Below are 10,642 nucleotides of genomic sequence, written 5' to 3'. Positions count from 1 at the left end.
TCATGGGGCTTCTTGGGGATTCATATAGATCGTGTTGTCCCCGATAAAACCTAGGAGTTTTGTCGGATTCGGAGCCGTTTCAATTCAGTGGGGATTTGAGATTTTCATCTCAAATTGAGGTAGGGGGTGTTATAATTTACTTTCTTGCTCTATTACATACTTGTGATGCTTATTCAACTCAATTGCATGCATGGATATTAAATCTAGAATTTTTGATTATTTATTTTCTAGTATGAAATTTAATTTTTTCGGTGAGTTATAGCATGTTTTAAACTTGTGGCTTGACATTATATTACACCTTGATATGTCGATTAACATATATTAAAATTGGAGCATTTGGATAAGAAATGAAGATTTTATTTAATATTTATCTTGAATAAAATATTAATTCATGTGGCCTTAACTAGCTTGAAATCAATGTGTGATAGCATATTATATTTGGCCTTAGCATGCTCTTCAGCATAGTTGAATTTGAAAGTAATTGGAGGTGTTTTGAAAATTGGTAATTTTTAATTAATTTGATTAATTAATTTGCCCCGAGTGCACTATTCACTCCATTTGAATTCCGACTGGATATTCTTGATCTACATGCCATATAGCTTCACATATATTTGATTTAGAATATTCGGTTAGGTTTTGAAGCCTTTCATTTAATTAATTTTTTTGTTTAAGATTTAATCCTCATGGTGATATACAACTTGGAATTGAATTGTGGCATGCTCGAAAATTAAGCTTTGGTATGGTTGTTCACATATATTAAATTGAGATTAATTGCATGAGAATTGCAACCTTTATTTTATATTTAACTTTAGTGAAAGTTGAATCTACATAGGCGTAAATTGAATGAAATAAACTTGTAATGTGGTATTACATTAGCCCTTGGTATGTTCTCTAAGATATGTTAAATTGAGAGCATTTGGTTAAGTTTGAAACTCTAGAGATTTTAATTAAAAGAATTAATTAAAATCTATTTTGTGGTCCCATTAGCTTAATTAAGATTTTAACTTGATATTTGTATTGACCATGACTTGTTTACTAGTATATATTAATTGTGGACCATTTGAAGTTGCTTTAGAACCTTGGTAATTAAATTAGCATGATTTAATTGGAGTTCTACTTTGTTGTTCCAATAACCTAATTGAGTTTTAGAATAAATATAGGTGATGACCATGCTATGTTCTTTAATATGTATTAATTTGAGGTTATTTGGAATTGAATTAGAATCTAAGGAATTTAATTATTTTTATTTAATTAAATTCTATCTAATTGAGCCATGGATTCAATTGTGTTTGAAAGTCGTTTCTTCAGTGTGCGATTTTAAGCATTGGATAACATAGTTGAATATGTTTTCCTTATTGAATATATTGTTGCCTTGTGTAATGATTTGCACACTTCGTATTTAACATCTTTCATGCATAGCATGTAACGAATCGCACACTGAAGATTCGACATTCACCATATCATATTAGTTGTGGACTTAGAGCATGTATTGTATAAGTTTCTAAATTTGGTTGTGCATGGTAGATAGTTGATTATCTTGTATATACACGCTGATAAATACGTTGTTGCACAATTTGTTAATTTTGGAAACTTAGGGATGTCGTTGTTTGGCTACGGCTAGGACGTTGTTCTAGTACGGGGGATAGTCCCTCTATGTAATCTAGTGCGCACATAGGGAGGTTTACCATGGGCTAGTAACCCTAAAGTAACCAAGGTGTCGGCCTGATCCGACTGATGTCCAAGTATCCACTTTGTTTAATTTTGCATTTCATTTTTAAGTTGATAACTAGATGATGTTGTAACTTGTTGTTCCTTATTTGTCTTTCCATTTTAAGTTACATGATGTTAACTTTGCGAAATTGTGTTTTATGCGTTGCATTAGAAGTTCCAATGTTGGTTAAATTGTATAAGTATTGTAAATTGTGTTTTGATGTTCTAATATAGCTTAGGAGTGATCCTATAGATACATTGTGAACATAGACGTTAGGTGGCATGACCCACTTCTGTTAATTTCATGCTTTAGATTTTAAGTTGAAGGCTTTAAGAGTTTATACTTTGTTGCATTGTGTAACTTACTCTTAGGCTGTTGAATAGCATGGATAATGTGATTCTTGTTAACTTGTATTCAAATATGCTTTTGTCATGTTGTATGGATTACTCTAGACCTAGTTCAATTACATTGAAAATGTGATTCATGTTAACTATAAAATTGTTGTATTAATTGGATTATTCCAATCTTAATTTGTTTCACCTATGTACATATATCATATTCTTGTTAATATTACTCCATGGTAGCTTAGGATGCTCCCAGAGTCTAACCTTTGACATAGACGTTAGGTGACATGATCCCTTTTTGAAATGATTCAAGTTGTCTAAAAATCTTAAAGAAATCGAGTCATGCATGCTCATCCCCTACGAATAAACTTGTTAGACTTGTTTATTCACCCCGAAATTACTGGGTGTTTTGCAGGTAAAGAAGTTTTGTTGTGGGATATACAACACTCTTAGATATGCTAGAATTCTTGAAGTATTTTTGATGACGTTGAATATGCACATGGTAGCATATCATGTTTACTTTTGTTTATTTTGACAAAACTTGTACTTATTGTTTAAGCCATGTAATGTGTACTTAAGTGCACCTTTTGACACTCTTTTGACATGTATGTAATGAGGCTGGAGGCCAACATCATATATTATGTATGTTATGCACTTTTACTTACAAACTTCATTATGGAAATATTGAAAAATGCCAAGTTATTGTTTTGCCATGGTTGCATCGGGTGTGGGAATTCCATTTTCCTTCTTTCATAGGGTCTCATTAATCATTTATGAAGTGTGGACAAGGGTTAAACGGTCATTTGAAGTCATTTGTTAATTTTGGTTTTCAAAATTCCATTTTAAGTTCAATTTCGCCTTTTTGGCCGTTGGGGGGTCGGATTTTGACTCGGCCATTTTCGGGAGCCGCGGACTGTTCCTGTGCACTCAAAATCATCATTTACGTTTGTGTGAATGATCGTTTCCATGAAAAACTCTTTCGTTTGTGTTTTGAGCCTCCTATGGACTCATTTCACCTTTTTGTTGAAAAACTCGGCTCAAGGGTATTTTGGGGATTTTTTTTGGAGAATAAATTCCATTCTTGACTCTGTCACATAGAAAATGTGATTTTAGGGGGAGTTTCTTCACAAAATTTTTCTGAAAAATGTCATCTTGATATCAAAAATCATGCTCCAAATTCATTTTTCTGCTAAAACACTGTTTCTGTTGCATTTTGGGTGTTCTGTTCAAGTTGAATTGGTTCAAGAATAGTTGAACCAGTTCAAGGTGTCATTTTGGTTTAGCTTGGGTGTACTGCCAAAGTTGAACCGGTTCAAGAATGTTGAACCGGTTCAAGTTCTCCAGAGTTTTCAGTTTTGGTTATCTAACTTCAAATTGATGTAACTTCTTCATTTTAACTCCGAATTGGTCCGTTCTTGAGTCTAAACTGACCACGCTGAAGTCAGCTTTCCAATGGTATCAATTTTTGTTTCATATTCCTTTCCTAACTCAAGATACCCTCATTTTAGTGAGAGGGTGTCAGTTTTAGTTCGAACAGGGATATGGTTCTTTTGAGATTTCTCTTCCTTTGGCCTTGGGACTTCATGTGAAGCTATCAAAGGTTGTTTTTGATCTCATTTGACTTATTGGAAGTCAAATTCCTTCCTTTTAGGGTAAAATGACCATTTTACCCTTGGTCCTTCCTTCGGTAGGGTTTTCGTACCCTTGTCCTTGTTTTACTTCCGCAATTTGTTCCTTCGGATTCCGTGACCTCATGGAAGGTTATCAAAGGGTCTTAGAGGTGTGTTATGCCTTGAGAGATCATTGTCTTGTTTTTTGCTTCTGCATCTGGATCCGTTAACTGGTCAATCTTCGGTTCATCACTATAGTACCGGGTTAAATCAAAACCCGGGTCGTTACACCGAGAGTGTATCAAGATATAAGTAATGCATTAAATCACATTCCATGCACAATCAAGATTTTAGAACACACAAGTCATGCCCTAAGTTCTCAACTATGATGGCATGTGAAATGTCAAGAAATCATGGTATACAGCTGCATAGACTATAAACTAGAATATATCACACATAAAATTCATTAATGTAAATATACCACTAGTATAAGATCCAAGATTCAATTATTTGTTTAACAACTCTTGAACAATTAAATCATTCCAATGTAAGGGTGCAAGTTCATTAACTACATTAATGGAGCTAAGTTGCAACAAGTCAAGATACATGATAAAAAGACAAAAGTCCCGTGAAATACAAGTCCAATTCATTAGAACACTAAGTAGAAATTAATTGACCTAATTAATTAATTTCTCTAAAAATCAAAGTTGTCCAAAAATTCTCAAAATAATATATGTGAATGTCCATTCCATGGTGATTGCAAATATCACATCAATTTCACAAAGTGAGCAAGATAACATCATTTCGAATTTAATTAATTTAAAATTAATTAAATCTCTAGATTTCAAAGGTTATTCAAATGATCCCAAATTAATATATAATAAGGATCAAGTCATGGCCATGCCATATATTAAGTCAAAAATGGAATACAAGTAAGGTACAATTAATTAGAATTTAAATCAAATTAAATTAATTTCTAGAACTTGAACAAAAACATGCATGCAAGTTGTATAAGCATCAATAACATGCAAATAAACAAGAATATAAACTATAACACCCCCTACCTCAATTTGAGATGAAAATCTCAAATCCCCACAGAAATGAAACCGCTCCAAATCCGACGAAACTTCGGGGTTTTGTCGGGGACAACACGATGAATAAGAATCCCAATAAAGCCCCATGAAAATCACAACTTGACTTCAAACCCGAACTCTCAAAATGGTAAAAAAATGGGTTCTAATAAGGGGGAAAAGTAGAACATGACGAGGCCTACAATAAATGTTAAGGCCGAAGACTTTCTACCAAAGAAATCAAGTGGAGGAGAAGAAAGGATGAAGGAAGCCCCTTGGGCTCCCATGGCTGCCAGCTAAAAGGGGAAGGAAGATGGTGAAAAAGTAACTTTTCACTTTAAGACATTCTATTTATAGGAAAACCCTAAAAGTTCCCCGAAAGGGTCCCGCTGGGTCTAGAAAAGTGATATTTGAACAAACGCGCTCAAATGGCAAAACTCCATGAACAAAAAAGAACATAAATGAGAAAATATGTACAACAGAATAAATAGTGTCGAAAACCGAGTTCCAAGCAGAGAGATATACCCCGAACAAGTTCGGCGGCAACCGGGGTCAGAAACCCTGAAACTAGAGAAAAATGACCAGAAGAAAATTCTAAGAGTACACGACTCGACAAAAAGTGAAAATGAATCCTGTACGAGGATCCAGGCTTAAAACGAAGTATTTTTCAATAACTTTCGTTATTTACACAATGGTCCCTCCAAAAAAGGTTAACTGCACTAATGACCTAGATTGAAAACAAAAATATTTTCTTAAAAACCCTTAAAATAAAATATCTTTAAAAGATATTTATGAAAAACACCTCAAGAAAGGAAAAAGTTTCTGAAGAACTATGCATCCATGCCCCTATGGACACCGGGAGCAACCAGAGTACTTTTCAATAAAAGTAAAGATAAGTATTTCGTGAAAACCACTTAGAATGAAGGCACGAGAAGTCAAAAACCAACTCCGAGCATGAAAAGTGAGGTTGTGCTAAAAGGTGACAAATGGGGAAAAGACAAAACAGGGAAAAGGACGAAAAGTGAATAGTGTCCGAAAAGTGAAAATGCGGAAATGACTCGGTCCTTAAAAAAAGTTGTCAATCCAAACGAAAGAGTCTCAAAAACTATTTCTGAGCACCCAAGACGACACTATGAGATAAGAAACTAAACTCAGAAAAGAAAATTAAACAGAAAAAATTTATCCGTAAAATTTCAGAAAAAGGAAAGAGAGGAAAATGACCAAGTGATTACAGTTTGTATGCTGAAAAACGGTGAAAAGGATTCCTTGAAAATTTTTAAAATCAGTTGATGGCCTGTGGTCCACATTGTTAGAATGATTATTGCTTAATAATATTAATCTCGGAGATGTTACACTTTGCACATATTCACACTTGCATGAATTTTGTGGGGTAGAAATTGGAAGTCTTGTTTTGTTTTGAGTTAGACTGAGATAATTAAGTAGAGTTGATAGTTTTGATAACTGAGGCATAATTAAAAAAAATAAAAATAAAAAAAAATAAAAAAGAAAAGAAGAAAACAAAAAAAAAATAATTTGGTATGTATGCAAAAATTCTTCACCAATGTGAATGAATAAAAAAAAAAAAATAAGAAAAGAAAAGAAAAAAAATGATGAAGAATGAAAGAAAAAAAAAAAAAAAAAAGGATCAAGTTCAGGTTTGTACTTAGATTGCTTAAGTGATTAAGTCTTTAGGGGTGTGTTCTAACACCTAATGCCCTAAGATCGTCTGGTCTGGGAGTCATTGGCTGAAAGCTTGTTACACAAGGGGTTTAAGTTGCCTAGATTACTTGAACAATTAAGTCCTTAGGGGTGTTTCAACACTTAGTGCCCTAAGATCATCTGGTCTAGGAGTCGTTAGCTGAAAGTTCGTTACATGGGTGATTTAGAAAGCTTAATAGACCTAAAAATTGCATATATCCTTTTTGAAAAAATGTATACCTATGAAGAAAAATAAAATGCCTTAGGAGTTGAAATTTGAAAAGTTTGCCTGTGAATTGAGGAATAATAAGGAATGAATGCAAGTATGGACAGTAAGCCACACGTTGAATTGTAGGATCATTATCAGCAAGTGTTTCAGCAATTAAGATTGTTGAATAAATGATTAAAATGATATGTGGGGACTATGGTTGCTTAATTGAAATTGAAAGTTGAAAGTGATTCTGATTACATGATTGGTATACTTGTTGTATTTGACTAATTAATGAACTGTAGGGATAATATGATTTGAAAACAGGCTTGAATTAGCTTGATGTGCAATAAGGCACTGACATGAGAAGTTTGTGAGTATCTTCACTGGAAACCCTCACGAGACTATAACTTGTCCACTAGGGGTAACTCAGGATTTTAAAGGCTTGTTGCATAAGCTAAATACAACCGTGATTCCCATGAAAATTGCTTTTTAGTTCTATATTACTGAGGGACTAGCAATATGTAAGTTTTGGGGTGTGATAAGCGCTGAATATATGCATATTCGAGCTCCTAAATTCATATATGTTAAGGCCTAAAGTGATACTTCTATCCATAGTTAGACTAATTTATGTTTAATGTGCGTTTGTAGGTATTTTCCCAGAGAAATGGTTAAAACCGAGACTTTATAATGATATCAAAGCTTATAGAGTCGTTGCGGTCATTCAGAGCAAGCCGAGAGCTTAAATGGTGAAGTTTGAAGATATTCAAGCCTTAGAGCTTGAGCCCAAGTGTTGAGGCTCGAGTATCATAACAAGGAAAGAAGAAAAATCAACAAGGCTCAAAAGCTCGAGCCTCATACCTTGAAACTTGAGCCTTACCCTAAGGTGCTCGAGCCCTAACCAAAGGTGCTCGAGCCTTGACCCTCAAGCTCGAGCATGAGGCGTCGGAAATTAAAGAGTTGATTTATTTACAAGGCTATGCTCCCAAGTCTTGTGCCTCACCTCCAGGATCGAGCACCATCCATTAAGGATCGAGCACTAATAATTGAAGCTCGAGCCTGGTGTCCTGATGCTCGAGCCTGGTGTCCCAAATGCTCGAGCCTTGTACCAAGTCCTTAAGCCCAAGAAGCATGGATCGAGCAATGTTAAAAGAATCCAGTCCCAGAACTGCTAAGTGTTGAAGAAAAAGACGCTTTGGAAAATAGTTGAAGAAAATTGGCTAAGTGTCAAAGTAAAGATCGAGCACCATTCATTGAAGCTCGAGCATCCATTTAGAGAGGCTCGTTCCTGAAGCTCGAGCCTTGTGTTCCTGAAGCTCGAGCCTTCCATGACATGTCACATCTAAAGTACGGGATTGCTCTCTTAATCAGCCGTATCTCATCCCAGTTGGGCCAGAAGATCTAAAAGCCCACCAAATATTATTTTCTTCTAAAAAAGAAGGCGTAAGCCCTGCTAGAAGGGGTCCAAAATTTTAATCTCTTTACCGGTGTATTCATAAGGCTGAAGGTGTGGTGGCTTTTAGGGTTTCTATAACCTTAAGAGTGAAGATCCTGAGAAGAGAAGTGTCGTCCGTGACGAAGAAGATGAACTCAACACAGATGATATCCAACGTTGTCATAAGTAGCTAGTTCCTCTCTTAGGGCACTGATGTAACCCAACCTAAATACTATGGTTTGATTGTTTTAACTCTAGGATTAATTTTAATATATGTATTTTTTTTATTATATGACTATGAGTACTTGAGACAACTTAAGTGGTTTCCATGCTTTAATTGATTATAAACTATTACTACCTTGTCTTAGATGTAATAGTCTGTTTTCTATTCTCAACCTACCTTGTTGTACGGTATCCGGCGGAGCCTTACTGGACACAAGAATAGAGGTCATATAATGGTATTCCAATGTATTTTGCAAAAGAATGTTTTCATAGTCTATGCTTAGGGAAGGTGGATTGTTTGCAATATAGTTAACATAGTTAAAGTAGTTAGAGTAGGTAGGTGAATAATCCACGTTAACCGCAAATAGGTTATAGTTAGCTAATTTTGTAAAACATCTTCCTTTAAAACCCGAATTGAATGAATGTTATTGAGTTCAATTCCTTTAGAAAATATCATTATTAAATTCCCAGAGTTGAATAATTAACTGTAGTATACGGTTGTGGTGAAGTCAAAGCCCTAAGATTCCTCTCTCTCTCTGATCATTAAATTTATTTACTTTACTTTATTTAATTTTTAATTCAAGTTTGTTAAACCGTGACAACCAACAAACTTTCCAACCAAGTTACTTGTAAACCATAGAACAAAGTTAAAGACTAAATATAAATCTCTTCTCCCTGTGGGTTCGACATCTCTTTTTATAGCACTATTCTGCAAGGAATCATTCTATTGTGAGTAAAATTATCACAACACTGTATTGAGAGTGTATTGTGAGCTAAATATGAACACACTTTTTTGAGATTATATGTAATGATGAAAGCTTGATTTAAGCTCAGAAGATCAAATAAAGGCATGTAGTTCTGATTTCTACTGGTGCAGAAGCTAGATTCAAGGCCTTAGTTTGATTTGAGCTTGCTGTGGTGTTTGTATAAGGTTGAGGCAGTGTAACTTCATATTTTACTCTACAGAAAGCATGTTTATGACCATCTTTTAGCTGCTTTGATTTTGATGTCTTAGACCTATATATCAGCTTGATTTTCTGGTTTAGCTTGTTGATCTAAACTTATTATCACTATATCTTGTTATGAGTTGCATTTTTATCATCTGAGCAAGTTTATATAGCTGAATCAAGGCTGTTGAAGTTAAGGTTTACACAGTATTAAGGTCGATACAGTTTTTGACCTTGTGAAACCCTAGTTTTCAAGTTTCTGCAAAATTGAGCCTGTTATTGAGTAATATTTGTATACACATGCTATATTCAAATTGATTACCATCTGAGCATGATTGTAATGAAGATACAAGGTTGTGGATTCCATCTCTGAGGTTGTGGGACTCGAAATTACTATTTTGTCCCTCAAACCCTACTTTCAACAGAATGAAGACAGAGAGCCTGCGTTGATACTTTAAGCTTGTTTATCACTTTGATCTTATAATACAGCTTAAGTATTATTGATTGTAAACCTTTTTATGTATTGGTTGTGAGCTGTGAGTGCTTATTTGGTCCAAGCAAGGGTGTTGTGGACAAGGAGAGTGCAGTGTGCACTTAGTGTTGCTAGGGTGTGTGTAGAGAGTGAGATAGTTGAATGCCGAACTACGTACTCTCAAGAACCAAGGTTTTCCTTATTGAGAGGATTTTCCTTGTAAATGCACTGAGTCATATAAGTGTGTGTGGAGGCTTGTTGAATCTGTGATCATACTCACCATATTGCATTGATCATCCAAAGAAGAAAAGTTTATACAAGAACTAATTCCCCCCCCCCCCCCCCCTCTCTCAGTTCATCAAAAGTGGTAAAAGGGATGAAGTGGGAACCTAACAACGACAAGATGACCAGCCGAAATGAGGATTTCATCATCTCCCACACTCTGGCTATCCTTGAAACTAGATTCAAATGGAAAAGGTTGAAGTTTGACACTTTCTGAGATTCCATAGACTCTCTTAAGGGTCTTGAAATTAAAGGATTTTCTCAGATTATCTAAGACAACGAATTCTTCAAACTTCTGAAGTTAATTCCTCAACTTTAAAAGATGACTCATTAACTTTAGAGGTTGATTCGGACCTCTAATCCGATTAAATAAAATGAAAGCAAAAATCGATAGAGGCAAGAAGCGAAACACCACTAACCTGAGAGGATTTGGGAACAGACATGAATAAACTCAAAGCAGAGTCTTGAGGTAAAGGACCGTGAAATGAGACCCCCCGCCCCCCCGGCCGGTGTTTAGCACTTGAAGCAGCATCAAAAGAATACCAACGCTCTTAGTTTAAATCCCACAAGCCGCAATAACCGTCCCAAATTTAGTTCCCTTCAAATTGGGATCGTTACCCAACTTTGGAGGGAAAATTCCACT

Source organism: Cornus florida, unplaced genomic scaffold (assembly GCF_030987335.1).
Source record: "Cornus florida cultivar Cherokee Brave unplaced genomic scaffold, ASM3098733v1 CherokeeBrave_3.0.0_Hap2_Chr09, whole genome shotgun sequence".
Lineage (NCBI taxonomy): Eukaryota > Viridiplantae > Streptophyta > Magnoliopsida > Cornales > Cornaceae > Cornus > Cornus florida.
This window is presented reverse-complemented; position numbering follows the sequence as displayed.